This window comes from Micropterus salmoides, unplaced genomic scaffold, assembly GCF_014851395.1.
Source record: "Micropterus salmoides isolate LMB-PRFRI ecotype aquatic unplaced genomic scaffold, ASM1485139v1 Ms_hic_scaffold_9, whole genome shotgun sequence".
Lineage (NCBI taxonomy): Eukaryota > Metazoa > Chordata > Actinopteri > Centrarchiformes > Centrarchidae > Micropterus > Micropterus salmoides.
In genome coordinates, this window is record NW_024044681.1 from 19,993,663 (window position 1) to 20,009,799 (window position 16,137).

A 16,137-nucleotide genomic window follows, 5' to 3' on the forward strand; every position below is an offset into this window, starting at 1 on the left:
GATGAGATCATTTCCATGGTAACAAGGGAAATTATGGCAATGGTGGAGGGAAATATGGTGACATTAAAATCCATAAACACAGAGCTCCACCAGAGCCAGGCAGAGTTGAAGAGTAAAAACAAAGTTCTGCAGGATCTTCTCAGTGGAGAGCAGAAAAACAATAGAGAGCTGGAGGAGAAGTGGCTCCAAAAAGAGCACACGATGGAGGAGGACATTAAGCTCCTGAGCGAGCTAAACACTGAGCTCCAGGTACGGCACATCAGCTGATCACTTTAATTGAAATAATAACTTGTTGGATTCTAACACTTTGTTTCATATTTAGTCTTTGAAAGAGAAAACACTGAATGACTTTCTACTTTTGTCTTTTCAGGAGCTCGCCGACAAAACTGACGATGAGAAGGCCAAGATGAGAAAGAACGAAAAGAGGGCAAGGAAGGAGACAGAAAAGAGGCTGAAGAAGGAGAGAAAAGAGGAGGAAAAGAGAGAGAAGAAAGAGAAAAAAGAAAATGAGAAGAAGGAAAAGGAGAGATTGAAGAGAGAAAAGAAAGAAAATCAGGAAAGGGAGAAAAAAGAAAAGAGGGAGATAAAGAGGAGGAGAAGAAAGAGAAGGAAGAAAATGAGAAAAAGGAAAAGGAGAGATTGAAGAGAGAAAAGAAAGAAAATCAGGAAAGGGAGAAGAAAGAAAAGAAGGAGAGAAAAGAGGAGAAGAGAGAGAAGAAAGAGAAGGAAGAAAATGAGAAAAAGGAAAAGGAGAGATTAAAGAGAGAAAAGAAATAAAATGAGGAAAGAGAGAAGAAAGAAAAGAAAGAGAGAGGATGATGGAGAAGAAAGAGGAGTAATATCATTTTACCCCCCATCTCCCCTTCCAGTTTTCCTCCCCTCCTTTCCTAACCCTCTCACCCCTACTCCCCAACAACCCTACCTCTCATTCTTTCTCCCTTCCTAACCCCCCCTACCCCTTTCTCCGTTTAACCCCTACTACCCAACAACCCTACCTTTCCTACCCCCCTCCGACCCCATCTGCCCATCAGGTTTCCTCCCTCCTTTCCTAACCCCCTCACCCCTTTCTCCCTTTCACCCCTACTCCCCAACAACCCTACCTCTCCTACCCTCTTACCTCCCATTCTTTCTCCCTTCCTAATCCCCCCTACCCCTTTCTCCATTTAACCCCTACTACCCAACAACCCTACCTTTCCTACCCTCTTACCCCCCCCCCCCCCCCATCAGGTTTCCTCCCTCCTTTCCTAACCCTCTCACCCGTTTCTCCCTATTACCCATACCCCATGTCATGTCACCTGAAATAAATGTAAATAAACACAATTAAATGTGATATCTTGGTCGTGATAGCAGGTTTTAGATATTTCTGTAAATTGAAGTGATTGCAGAGTTTGTATGTTATACTGCAGCTGATTCATTTCATACAGCTGGAAATACTGCCCCCCAGTAATAAAAACTAAGTATTTCTTCAGCCCATGGAGTATAGTGGGCTTGCATAAATATGTATTTGACTCAGATCTCGGGTTAAGTTTTAGAGATTTATCTAAACACAGACCTCTGTTTATTTGAATAGTGTCCACACTGGAAAACACTCAGGTAGTGCACACATCTGACACAAAAGTCCTGTAATTTTGTTTTTCTAACAATCAAAAAATATTGTTTTTATTCTACGTGTGGACCTACATTAAAATACACATAGCTATACACAATTATGGTTGCATCATGGTGGCTATGGCTTGAACAATACCTAAATCCTGGACAACTGGGGCTTTGTACAATCAGACTGGGCTGAGTTATGGTCATTTAAACTCATCCTTAAAATAATAATTAATTACAAATGAAAACAGACTGAAACTGTGTTGGAGTTGTAGACGATAGTTCAGCTTCAGGACTCATTACACTTTATTTTAAATGCCAGCAATTAACTCTATTTGTTATTTACTTCTTGGAGTATTACACATTTTATTAAAAGAAGAACACAAACAGTAGCTAATATGGCTTACTTTATATCTCTGCGACAGATCCAGGACCAGTATGGCATTGTGTTTTGCAGTTCAGCATGTCGTGAGAGTGATGTTGATGGTTTAAGTATCTGGATATCTGAGGTGGAAAACAGGGTCAGACTTATTATTACAAATACACACTCCCTTTGGATGCACTCATGTAAACTGCAAAGTGTGTGTGAGTTCAGAATATATCCCATTAAAATAAGAGCATTGATGTGTTCAAGTTTTTTTGCATCTGTATAGAGAAATTATAATATTCTATATTATGATGTTAAAAAAAGACCTATAGTGATTATATTATATAAGACATCTTGGGCGATATTAGTGGAACCTGCACTTGTGCTTTTTGTACTTTTAATTTTTCAAGTAGAAAGCGTATAGTTTATCGTACAAGGTGAAAAGGTCTGGCCTGCCTTGTGACAAGGAGAACACTGAATTCATGTGATGTCATCTCATTCTGAAACCTTTGATGACCGTCGTCCCATTCTGAAACCTTTGATGACCGTCGTCCCATTCTGAAACCTTTGATGACACAATATGGAGCCCGTTATGACATCATGCAGAATGTCCAACAGAATGTTCTGTTGGATTAAAGCCTCCTGACAAACTCCAGTTAGATGCAACCTGACCTCCAACAGAGAAACATCTCCCAGTGTCAACAGACCAAAACTACAGAAATTAGATCTCGACTAGAACCAAAGACGTCAAAACCTGCGGTACACAACCACCCAAGGTACACTACAACCACAAGCAACACTACAGTAGTATATCTCCAACACCGATCCCTGTGTTCAGCCAACATGGAGACAAACTCAAGAGACGAGGTAAGATTTTCTGAACCAGGAGACACTACATCTTTTGTCCAAAGCTTCAACAAATATAGTATTTATAAATATTTTTGAAGAGAGGGCAGCGATTCAGAGGTCTGGCCAGTGAGCTGACTGAGTTTCTTTATATTTAGTTTCTAATTTACATGAATGTGTTGTATTGAGACATGTGAACTGTACAATGTCATAATGTTTTCAGTGTTTAGAGTTTTACAACATCATTGCTGTAATGTGTTTACTGTGAGTCGGGGACACAAGGTGACAGACTTTGTGTCGCTGTAGTTTACAAGACATTTCTGGATATTGTGCAGTTGGCTTGAGGATATTTCTATTTTGACTATATTTAAGTGAAACACAAAACAACATTTTACTGAAATACTATTACTCAATAGTAAATTGAGAATTTGACTGTTTTTGCTGAAGCTGTGAATGAGGGACATTTCATTTTGCTGCCAGTGATGTAGGGCTCTTTTACTACAGATAGCTTCAGATGTGTGAAAGATCCCCTCTTTTTCTGTGTATTCAAAGTTAACACGGGACAATATTTTTACGTATTGCATGTATATTTGTGTCTTTCAGTGCTCACAGCATTCTCCAGGCAGAGCCCTGCACGCTCTGCGACGAGCCCTTAAAGACTCAAAATCAGTACACAGGCAGCTGGCCTCAGAAAATGCTGCTCTGAAGGAGCAAATGGCCAACAAAGAGATCAGCTGGGAAAAGGAAAGGCAGAAGCTTCTGGATAAAACAGGCGTATAGTCTCAACTCTATATACAATCAGAAATGAAAGAGATTTCCTAGATGGGGCTTTACAGTCCACAACAGCCATTCTTAAACAAAGTGACATTCAAAGAAAGGAGACGGAGAGAAAAAATGAAATATTAGAAGAAGAGGTCTGCTCTCTTAAGAAACACCTGAGCTGTCAACAGATGGAGACAGAGAAAATAAAAACATTGTGGAAAGAAGAGCGGGACCAGGTCATGAAAATGAAGCTTTGCGTGGAGAAATCTCTAAATCAGTTTACTGCAGGGTGGGAAAGCCAGTGGCTTGTGAATGAGGAGGAGGGAGATGCCGAGCTGACCACTCTGCAGGAGCACTGTGAGGAGAAGGAGATGAAGGTAAAGGAAGATGAGATCATTTCCATGGTAACAAGGGAAATTATGGCAATGGTGGAGGGAAATATGGTGACATTAAAATCCATAAACACAGAGCTCCACCAGAGCCAGGCAGAGTTGAAGAGTAAAAACAAAGCTCTGCAGGATCTTCTCAGTGGAGAGCAGAAAAACAATAGAGAGCTGGAGGAGAAGTGGCTCCAAAAAGAGCACACGATGGAGGAGGACATTAAGCTCCTGAGCGAGCTAAACACTGAGCTCCAGGTACGGCACATCAGCTGATCACTTTAATTGAAATAATAACTTGTTGGATTCTAACACTTTGTTTCATATTTAGTCTTTGAAAGAGAAAACACTGAATGACTTTCTACTTTTGTCTTTTCAGGAGCTCGCCGACAAAACTGACGATGAGAAGGCCAAGATGAGAAAGAACGAAAAGAGGGCAAGGAAGGAGACAGAAAAGAGGCTGAAGAAGGAGAGAAAAGAGGAGGAAAAGAGAGAGAAGAAAGAGAAAAAAGAAAATGAGAAGAAGGAAAAGGAGAGATTGAAGAGAGAAAAGAAAGAAAATCAGGAAAGGGAGAAAAAAGAAAAGAGGAGATAAAAGAGGAGGAGAAGAAAGAGAAGGAAGAAAATGAGAAAAAGGAAAAGGAGAGATTGAAGAGAGAAAAGAAAGAAAATCAGGAAAGGGAGAAGAAAGAAAAGAAGGAGAGAAAAGAGGAGAAGAGAGAGAAGAAAGAGAAGGAAGAAAATGAGAAAAAGGAAAAGGAGAGATTAAAGAGAGAAAAGAAATAAAATGAGGAAAGAGAGAAGAAAGAAAGAAGAGAGATGATGGAGAAGAAAGAGGAGTAATATCATTTTACCCCCCATCTCCCCTTCCAGTTTTCCTCCCCTCCTTTCCTAACCCTCTCACCCCTACTCCCCAACAACCCTACCTCTCATTCTTTCTCCCTTCCTAACCCCCCTACCCCTTTCTCCGTTTAACCCCTACTACCCAACAACCCTACCTTTCCTACCCCCCTCCGACCCCATCTGCCCATCAGGTTTCCTCCCTCCTTTCCTAACCCCCTCACCCCTTTCTCCCTTTCACCCCTACTCCCCAACAACCCTACCTCTCCTACCCTCTTACCTCCCATTCTTTCTCCCTTCCTAATCCCCCCTACCCCTTTCTCCATTTAACCCCTACTACCCAACAACCCTACCTTTCCTACCCTCTTACCCCCCCCATCAGGTTTCCTCCCTCCTTTCCTAACCCTCTCACCCGTTTCTCCCTATTACCCATACCCCATGTCATGTCACCTGATCTTTTAAATAAACACAATTAAATGTGATATCTTGGTCGTGATAGCAGGTTTTTAGATATTTCTGTAAATTGAAGTGATTGCAGAGTTTGTATGTTATACTGCAGCTGATTCATTTCATACAGCTGGAAATACTGCCCTCCAGTAATAAAAACTAAGTATTTCTTCAGCCCATGGAGTATAGTGGGCTTGCATAAATATGTATTTGACTCAGATCTCGGGTTAAGTTTTAGAGATTTATCTAAACACAGACCTCTGTTTATTTGAATAGTGTCCACACTGGAAAACACTCAGGTAGTGCACACATCTGACACAAAAGTCCTGTAATTTTGTTTTTCTAACAATCAAAAAATATTGTTTTTATTCTACGTGTGGACCTACATTAAAATACACATAGCTATACACAATTATGGTTGCATCATGGTGGCTATGGCTTGAACAATACCTAAATCCTGGACAACTGGGGCTTTGTACAATCAGACTGGGCTGAGTTATGGTCATTTAAACTCATCCTTAAAATAATAATTAATTACAAATGAAAACAGACTGAAACTGTGTTGAAAGTTGTAGACGATAGTTCAGCTTCAGGACTCATTACACTTTATTTTAAATGCCAGCAATTAACTCTATTTGTTATTTACTTCTTGGAGTATTACACATTTTATTAAAAGAAGAACACAAACAGTAGCTAATATGGCTTACTTTATATCTCTGCGACAGATCCAGGACCAGTATGGCATTGTGTTTTGCAGTTCAGCATGTCGTGAGAGTGATGTTGATGGTTTAAGTATCTGGATATCTGAGGTGGAAAACAGGGTCAGACTTATTATTACAAATACACACTCCCTTTGGATGCACTCATGTAAACTGCAAAGTGTGTGTGAGTTCAGAATATATCCCATTAAAATAAGAGCATTGATGTGTTCAAGTTTTTTTGCATCTGTATAGAGAAATTATAATATTCTATATTATGATGTTAAAAAAAGACCTATAGTGATTATATTATATAAGACATCTTGGGCGATATTAGTGGAACCTGCACTTGTGCTTTTTGTACTTTTAATTTTTCAAGTAGAAAGCGTATAGTTTATCGTACAAGGTGAAAAGGTCTGGCCTGCCTTGTGACAAGGAGAACACTGAATTCATGTGATGTCATCTCATTCTGAAACCTTTGATGACCGTCGTCCCACTCTGAAACCTTTGATGACCGTCGTCCCATTCTGAAACCTTTGATGACACAATATGGAGCCCGTTATGACATCATGCAGAATGTCCAACAGAATGTTCTGTTGGATTAAAGCCTCCTGACAAACTCCAGTTAGATGCAACCTGACCTCCAACAGAGAAACATCTCCCAGTGTCAACAGACCAAAACTACAGAAATTAGATCTCGACTAGAACCAAAGACGTCAAAACCTGCGGTACACAACCACCCAAGGTACACTACAACCACAAGCAACACTACAGTAGTATATCTCCAACACCGATCCCTGTGTTCAGCCAACATGGAGACAAACTCAAGAGACGAGGTAAGATTTTCTGAACCAGGAGACACTACATCTTTTGTCCAAAGCTTCAACAAATATAGTATTTATAAATATTTTTGAAGAGAGGGCAGCGATTCAGAGGTCTGGCCAGTGAGCTGACTGAGTTTCTTTATATTTAGTTTCTAATTTACATGAATGTGTTGTATTGAGACATGTGAACTGTACAATGTCATAATGTTTTCAGTGTTTAGAGTTTTACAACATCATTGCTGTAATGTGTTTACTGTGAGTCGGGGACACAAGGTGACAGACTTTGTGTCGCTGTAGTTTACAAGACATTTCTGGATATTGTGCAGTTGGCTTGAGGATATTTCTATTTTGACTATATTTAAGTGAAACACAAAACAACATTTTACTGAAATACTATTACTCAATAGTAAATTGAGAATTTGACTGTTTTTGCTGAAGCTGTGAATGAGGGACATTTCATTTTGCTGCCAGTGATGTAGGGCTCTTTTACTACAGATAGCTTCAGATGTGTGAAAGATCCCCTCTTTTTCTGTGTATTCAAAGTTAACACGGGACAATATTTTTACGTATTGCATGTATATTTGTGTCTTTCAGTGCTCACAGCATTCTCCAGGCAGAGCCCTGCACGCTCTGCGACGAGCCCTTAAAGACTCAAAATCAGTACACAGGCAGCTGGCCTCAGAAAATGCTGCTCTGAAGGAGCAAATGGCCAACAAAGAGATCAGCTGGGAAAAGGAAAGGCAGAAGCTTCTGGATAAAACAGGCGTATAGTCTCAACTCTATATACAACCAGAAATGAAAGAGATTTCCTAGATGGGGCTTTACAGTCCACAACAGCCATTCTTAAACAAAGTGACATTCAAAGAAAGGAGACGGAGAGAAAAAATGAAATATTAGAAGAAGAGGTCTGCTCTCTTAAGAAACACCTGAGCTGTCAACAGATGGAGACAGAGAAAATAAAAACATTGTGGAAAGAAGAGCGGGACCAGGTCATGAAAATGAAGCTTTGCGTGGAGAAATCTCTAAATCAGTTTACTGCAGGGTGGGAAAGCCAGTGGCTTGTGAATGAGGAGGAGGGAGATGCCGAGCTGACCACTCTGCAGGAGCACTGTGAGGAGAAGGAGATGAAGGTAAAGGAAGATGAGATCATTTCCACGGTAACAAGGGAAATTATGGCAATGGTGGAGGGAAATATGGTGACATTAAAATCCATAAACACAGAGCTCCACCAGAGCCAGGCAGAGTTGAAGAGTAAAAACAAAGCTCTGCAGGATCTTCTCAGTGGAGAGCAGAAAAACAATAGAGAGCTGGAGGAGAAGTGGCTCCAAAAAGAGCACACGATGGAGGAGGACATTAAGCTCCTGAGCGAGCTAAACACTGAGCTCCAGGTACGGCACATCAGCTGATCACTTTAATTGAAATAATAACTTGTTGGATTCTAACACTTTGTTTCATATTTAGTCTTTGAAAGAGAAAACACTGAATGACTTTCTACTTTTGTCTTTTCAGGAGCTCGCCGACAAAACTGACGATGAGAAGGCCAAGATGAGAAAGAACGAAAAGAGGGCAAGGAAGGAGACAGAAAAGAGGCTGAAGAAGGAGAGAAAAGAGGAGGAAAGAGAGAGAAGAAAGAGAAAAAAGAAAATGAGAAGAAGGAAAAGGAGAGATTGAAGAGAGAAAAGAAAGAAAATCAGGAAAGGGAGAAAAAAGAAAAGAGGAGATAAAAGAGGAGGAGAAGAAAGAGAAGGAAGAAAATGAGAAAAAGGAAAAGGAGAGATTGAAGAGAGAAAAGAAAGAAAATCAGGAAAGGGAGAAGAAAGAAAAGAAGGAGAGAAGAGAGAGAGAGAGAAGAAAGAGAAGGAAGAAAATGAGAAAAAGGAAAAGGAGAGATTAAAGAGAGAAAAGAAATAAAATGAGGAAAGAGAGAAGAAAGAAGAAAGAGAGAAGAAGAAGAGAGGAGTAATATCATTTTACCCCCCATCTCCCCTTCCAGTTTTCCTCCCCTCCTTTCCTAACCCTCTCACCCCTACTCCCCAACAACCCTACATTCTTTCTCCCTTCCTACCCCCCTACCCCTTTCTCCGTTTAACCCCTACTACCCAACAACCCTACCTTTCCTACCCCCCTCCCCCATCTGCCCATCAGGTTTCCTCCCTCCTTTCCTAACCCCCTCACCCCTTTCTCCCTTTCACCCCTACTCCCCAACAACCCTACCTCTCCTACCCTCTTACCTCCCATTCTTTCTCCCTTCCTAATCCCCCCTACCCCTTTCTCCATTTAACCCCTACTACCCAACAACCCTACCTTTCCTACCCTCTTACCCCCCCCATCAGGTTTCCTCCCTCCTTTCCTAACCCTCTCACCCGTTTCTCCCTATTACCCATACCCCATGTCATGTCACCTGATTTAAATAAACACAATTAAATGTGATATCTTGGTCGTGATAGCAGGTTTTAGATATTTCTGTAAATTGAAGTGATTGCAGAGTTTGTATGTTATACTGCAGCTGATTCATTTCATACAGCTGGAAATACTGCCCTCCAGTAATAAAAACTAAGTATTTCTTCAGCCCATGGAGTATAGTGGGCTTGCATAAATATGTATTTGACTCAGATCTCGGGTTAAGTTTTAGAGATTTATCTAAACACAGACCTCTGTTTATTTGAATAGTGTCCACACTGGAAAACACTCAGGTAGTGCACACATCTGACACAAAAGTCCTGTAATTTTGTTTTTCTAACAATCAAAAAATATTGTTTTTATTCTACGTGTGGACCTACATTAAAATACACATAGCTATACACAATTATGGTTGCATCATGGTGGCTATGGCTTGAACAATACCTAAATCCTGGACAACTGGGGCTTTGTACAATCAGACTGGGCTGAGTTATGGTCATTTAAACTCATCCTTAAAATAATAATTAATTACAAATGAAAACAGACTGAAACTGTGTTGAAAGTTGTAGACGATAGTTCAGCTTCAGGACTCATTACACTTTATTTTAAATGCCAGCAATTAACTCTATTTGTTATTTACTTCTTGGAGTATTACACATTTTATTAAAAGAAGAACACAAACAGTAGCTAATATGGCTTACTTTATATCTCTGCGACAGATCCAGGACCAGTATGGCATTGTGTTTTGCAGTTCAGCATGTCGTGAGAGTGATGTTGATGGTTTAAGTATCTGGATATCTGAGGTGGAAAACAGGGTCAGACTTATTATTACAAATACACACTCCCTTTGGATGCACTCATGTAAACTGCAAAGTGTGTGTGAGTTCAGAATATATCCCATTAAAATAAGAGCATTGATGTGTTCAAGTTTTTTGCATCTGTATAGAGAAATTATAATATTCTATATTATGATGTTAAAAAAAGACCTATAGTGATTATATATAAGACATCTTGGGCGATATTAGTGGAACCTGCACTTGTGCTTTTTGTACTTTTAATTTTTCAAGTAGAAAGCGTATAGTTTATCGTACAAGGTGAAAAGGTCTGGCCTGCCTTGTGACAAGGAGAACACTGAATTCATGTGATGTCATCTCATTCTGAAACCTTTGATGACCGTCGTCCCATTCTGAAACCTTTGATGACACATATGGAGCCCGTTATGACATCATGCAGAATGTCCAACAGAATGTTGTTGGATTAAAGCCTCCTGACAAACTCCAGTTAGATGCAACCTGACCTCCAACAGAGAAACATCTCCCAGTGTCAACAGACCAAAACTACAGAAATTAGATCTCGACTAGAACCAAAGACGTCAAAACCTGCGGTACACAACCACCCAAGGTACACTACAACCACAAGCAACACTACAGTAGTATATCTCCAACACCGATCCCTGTGTTCAGCCAACATGGAGACAAACTCAAGAGACGAGGTAAGATTTTCTGAACCAGGAGACACTACATCTTTTGTCCAAAGCTTCAAAATATAGTATTTATAAATATTTTTGAAGAGAGGGCAGCGATTCAGAGGTCTGGCCAGTGAGCTGACTGAGTTTCTTTATATTTAGTTTCTAATTTACATGAATGTGTTGTATTGAGACATGTGAACTGTACAATGTCATAATGTTTTCAGTGTTTAGAGTTTTACAACATCATTGCTGTAATGTGTTTACTGTGAGTCGGGGACACAAGGTGACAGACTTTGTGTCGCTGTAGTTTACAAGACATTTCTGGATATTGTGCAGTTGGCTTGAGGATATTTCTATTTTGACTATATTTAAGTGAAACACAAACAACATTTTACTGAAATACTATTACTCAATAGTAAATTGAGAATTTGACTGTTTTTGCTGAAGCTGTGAATGAGGGACATTTCATTTTGCTGCCAGTGATGTAGGGCTCTTTTACTACAGATAGCTTCAGATGTGTGAAAGATCCCCTCTTTTTCTGTGTATTCAAAGTTAACACGGGACAATATTTTTACGTATTGCATGTATATTTGTGTCTTTCAGTGCTCACAGCATTCTCCAGGCAGAGCCCTGCACGCTCTGCGACGAGCCCTTAAAGACTCAAAATCAGTACACAGGCAGCTGGCCTCAGAAAATGCTGCTCTGAAGGAGCAAATGGCCAACAAAGAGATCAGCTGGGAAAAGGAAAGGCAGAAGCTTCTGGATAAAACAGGCGTATAGTCTCAACTCTATATACAATCAGAAATGAAAGAGATTTCCTAGATGGGGCTTTACAGTCCACAACAGCCATTCTTAAACAAAGTGACATTCAAAGAAAGGAGACGGAGAGAAAAATGAAATATTAGAAGAAGAGGTCTGCTCTCTTAAGAAACACCTGAGCTGTCAACAGATGGAGACAGAGAAAATAAAAACATTGTGGAAAGAAGAGCGGGACCAGGTCATGAAAATGAAGCTTTGCGTGGAGAAATCTCTAAATCAGTTTACTGCAGGGTGGGAAAGCCAGTGGCTTGTGAATGAGGAGGAGGGAGATGCCGAGCTGACCACTCTGCAGGAGCACTGTGAGGAGAAGGAGATGAAGGTAAAGGAAGATGAGATCATTTCCACGGTAACAAGGGAAATTATGGCAATGGTGGAGGGAAATATGGTGACATTAAAATCCATAAACACAGAGCTCCACCAGAGCCAGGCAGAGTTGAAGAGTAAAAACAAAGCTCTGCAGGATCTTCTCAGTGGAGAGCAGAAAAACAATAGAGAGCTGGAGGAGAAGTGGCTCCAAAAAGAGCACACGATGGAGGAGGACATTAAGCTCCTGAGCGAGCTAAACACTGAGCTCCAGGTACGGCACATCAGCTGATCACTTTAATTGAAATAATAACTTGTTGGATTCTAACACTTTGTTTCATATTTAGTCTTTGAAAGAGAAAACACTGAATGACTTTCTACTTTTGTCTTTTCAGGAGCTCGCCGACAAAACTGACGATGAGAAGGCCAAGATGAGAAAGAACGAAAAGAGGGCAAGGAAGGAGACAGAAAAGAGGCTGAAGAAGGAGAGAAAGAGGAAAAGAGAGAGAAGAAAGAGAAAAAGAAAATGAGAAGAAGGAAAAGGAGAGATTGAAGAGAAAAGAAAGAAAATCAGGAAAGGGAGAAAAAAGAAAAGAAGGAGATAAAAGAGGAGGAGAAGAAAGAGAAGGAAGAAAATGAGAAAAGGAAAAGGAGAGATTGAAGAGAGAAAAGAAAGAAAATCAGGAAAGGGAGAAGAAAGAAAAGAAGGAGAGAAAAGAGGAGGAGAAGAAAGAGAAGGAAGAAAATGAGAAAAAGGAAAAGGAGAGATTAAAGAGAGAAAAGAAATAAAATGAGGAAAGAGAGAAGAAAGAAAAGAAAGAGGAGTAATATCATTTTACCCCCCATCTCCCCTTCCAGTTTTCCTCCCCTCCTTTCCTAACCCTCTCACCCCTACTCCCCAACAACCCTACCTCTCCTACCTCTTACCTCCCATTCTTTCTCCCTTCCTCACCCCCGCTACCCCTTTCTCCGTTTAACCCCTACTACCCAACAACCCTACCTTTCCTACCCCCCTCCCCCATCTGCCCATCAGGTTTCCTCCCTCCTTTCCTAACCCCCTCACCCCTTTCTCCCTTTCACCCCTACTCCCCAACAACCCTACCTCTCCTACCCTCTTACCTCCCATTCTTTCTCCCTTCCTAATCCCCCCTACCCCTTTCTCCATTTAACCCCTACTACCCAACAACCCTATTCCTACCCCACCCCCCCCCCCCCCCCCCCCCATCAGGTTTCCTCCCTCCTTTCCTAACCCTCTCACCCGTTTCTCCCTATTACCCATACCCCATGTCATGTCACCTGAAATAAATGTAAATAAACACAATTAAATGTGATATCTTGGTCGTGATAGCAGGTTTTAGATATTTCTGTAAATTGAAGTGATTGCAGAGTTTGTATGTTATACTGCAGCTGATTCTTCATACAGCTGGAAATACTGCCCTCCAGTAATAAAAACTAAGTATTTCTTCAGCCCATGGAGTATAGTGGGCTTGCATAAATATGTATTTGACTCAGATCTCGGGTTAAGTTTTAGAGATTTATCTAAACACAGACCTCTGTTTATTTGAATAGTGTCCACACTGGAAAACACTCAGGTAGTGCACACATCTGACACAAAAGTCCTGTAATTTTGTTTTTCTAACAATCAAAAAATATTGTTTTATTCTACGTGTGGACCTACATTAAAATACACATAGCTATACACAATTATGGTTGCATCATGGTGGCTATGGCTTGAACAATACCTAAATCCTGGACAACTGGGGCTTTGTACAATCAGACTGGGCTGAGTTATGGTCATTTAAACTCATCCTTAAAATAATAATTAATTACAAATGAAAACAGACTGAAACTGTGTTGAAAGTTGTAGACGATAGTTCAGCTTCAGGACTCATTACACTTTATTTTAAATGCCAGCAATTAACTCTATTTGTTATTTACTTCTTGGAGTATTACACATTTTATTAAAAGAAGAACACAAACAGTAGCTAATATGGCTTACTTATATCTCTGCGACAGATCCAGGACCAGTATGGCATTGTGTTTTGCAGTTCAGCATGTCGTGAGAGTGATGTGATGGTTTAAGTATCTGGATATCTGAGGTGGAAAACAGGGTCAGACTTATTATTACAAATACACACTCCCTTTGGATGCACTCATGTAAACTGCAAAGTGTGTGTGAGTTCAGAATATATCCCATTAAAATAAGAGCATTGATGTGTTCAAGTTTTTTTGCATCTGTATAGAGAAATTATAATATTCTATATTATGATGTTAAAAAAAGACCTATAGTGATTATATTATATAAGACATCTTGGGCGATATTAGTGGAACCTGCACTTGTGCTTTTTGTACTTTTAATTTTTCAAGTAGAAAGCGTATAGTTTATCGTACAAGGTGAAAAGGTCTGGCCTGCCTTGTGACAAGGAGAACACTGAATTCATGTGATGTCATCTCATTCTGAAACCTTTGATGACCGTCGTCCCACTCTGAAACCTTTGATGACACAATATGGAGCCCGTTATGACATCATGCAGAATGTCCAACAGAATGTTCTGTTGGATTAAAGCCTCCTGACAAACTCCAGTTAGATGCAACCTGACCTCCAACAGAGAAACATCTCCCAGTGTCAACAGACCAAAACTACAGAAATTAGATCTCGACTAGAACCAAAGACGTCAAAACCTGCGGTACACAACCACCCAAGGTACACTACAACCACAAGCAACACTACAGTAGTATATCTCCAACACCGATCCCTGTGTTCAGCCAACATGGAGACAAACTCAAGAGACGAGGTAAGATTTTCTGAACCAGGAGACACTACATCTTTTGTCCAAAGCTTCAACAAATATAGTATTTATAAATATTTTTGAAGAGAGGGCAGCGATTCAGAGGTCTGGCCAGTGAGCTGACTGAGTTTCTTTATATTTAGTTTCTAATTTACATGAATGTGTTGTATTGAGACATGTGAACTGTACAATGTCATAATGTTTTCAGTGTTTAGAGTTTTACAACATCATTGCTGTAATGTGTTTACTGTGAGTCGGGGACACAAGGTGACAGACTTTGTGTCGCTGTAGTTTACAAGACATTTCTGGATATTGTGCAGTTGGCTTGAGGATATTTCTATTTTGACTATATTAAGTGAAACACAAAACAACATTTTACTGAAATACTATTACTCAATAGTAAATTGAGAATTTGACTGTTTTTGCTGAAGCTGTGAATGAGGGACATTTCATTTTGCTGCCAGTGATGTAGGGCTCTTTTACTACAGATAGCTTCAGATGTGTGAAAGATCCCCTCTTTTTCTGTGTATTCAAAGTTAACACGGGACAATATTTTACGTATTGCATGTATATTTGTGTCTTTCAGTGCTCACAGCATTCTCCAGGCAGAGCCCTGCACGCTCTGCGACGAGCCCTTAAAGACTCAAAATCAGTACACAGGCAGCTGGCCTCAGAAAATGCTGCTCTGAAGGAGCAAATGGCCAACAAAGAGATCAGCTGGGAAAAGGAAAGGCAGAAGCTTCTGGATAAAACAGGCGGTATAGTCTCAACTCTATATACAATCAGAAATGAAAGAGATTTCCTAGATGGGGCTTTACAGTCCACAACAGCCATTCTTAAACAAAGTGACATTCAAAGAAAGGAGACGGAGAGAAAAAATGAAATATTAGAAGAAGAGGTCTGCTCTCTTAAGAAACACCTGAGCTGTCAACAGATGGAGACAGAGAAAATAAAAACATTGTGGAAAGAAGAGCGGGACCAGGTCATGAAAATGAAGCTTTGGGGAGAAATCTCTAAATCAGTTTACTGCAGGGTGGGAAAGCCAGTGGCTTGTGAATGAGGAGGAGGGAGATGCCGAGCTGACCACTCTGCAGGAGCACTGTGAGGAGAAGGAGATGAAGGTAAAGGAAGATGAGATCATTTCCAGGTAACAAGGGAAATTATGGCAATGGTGGAGGGAAATATGGTGACATTAAAATCCATAAACACAGAGCTCCACCAGAGCCAGGCAGAGTTGAAGAGTAAAAACAAAGCTCTGCAGGATCTTCTCAGTGGAGAGCAGAAAAACAATAGAGAGCTGGAGGAGAAGTGGCTCCAAAAAGAGCACACGATGGAGGAGGACATTAAGCTCCTGAGCGAGCTAAACACTGAGCTCCAGGTACGGCACATCAGCTGATCACTTTAATTGAAATAATAACTTGTTGGATTCTAACACTTTGTTTCATATTTAGTCTTTGAAAGAGAAACACTGAATGACTTTCTACTTTTGTCTTTTCAGGAGCTCGCCGACAAAACTGACGATGAGAAGGCCAAGATGAGAAAGAACGAAAAGAGGGCAAGGAAGGAGACAGAAAAGAGGCTGAAGAAGGAGAGAAAAGAGGAGA

General features: G+C 40.4%; 1 protein-coding gene and 1 long non-coding RNA gene across 6 annotated transcripts in view; both read right to left on the minus strand.

Annotated features, from left to right (window-relative positions):
* The window catches only part of stc2b (stanniocalcin 2b), a 54,959-nt gene that overhangs the window by 23,248 nt on the left and 15,574 nt on the right, over positions 1 to 16,137 (minus strand). The gene's annotated exons all lie outside the window — the stretch shown is intronic.
* On the minus strand, positions 1,543 to 10,075 carry LOC119895227. 2 transcript variants are annotated; one of them, XR_005443047.1, is made up of 3 exons: positions 9,856 to 10,075; positions 5,940 to 6,036; positions 1,543 to 2,097 (listed from the first exon to the last, which is right to left on the minus strand). It is a non-coding gene; the product is annotated as an uncharacterized LOC119895227 (long non-coding RNA). The 2 variants fall into 2 exon arrangements; XR_005443046.1 differs by lacking the exon at positions 9,856 to 10,075 and having other exon boundaries at positions 5,940 to 6,397.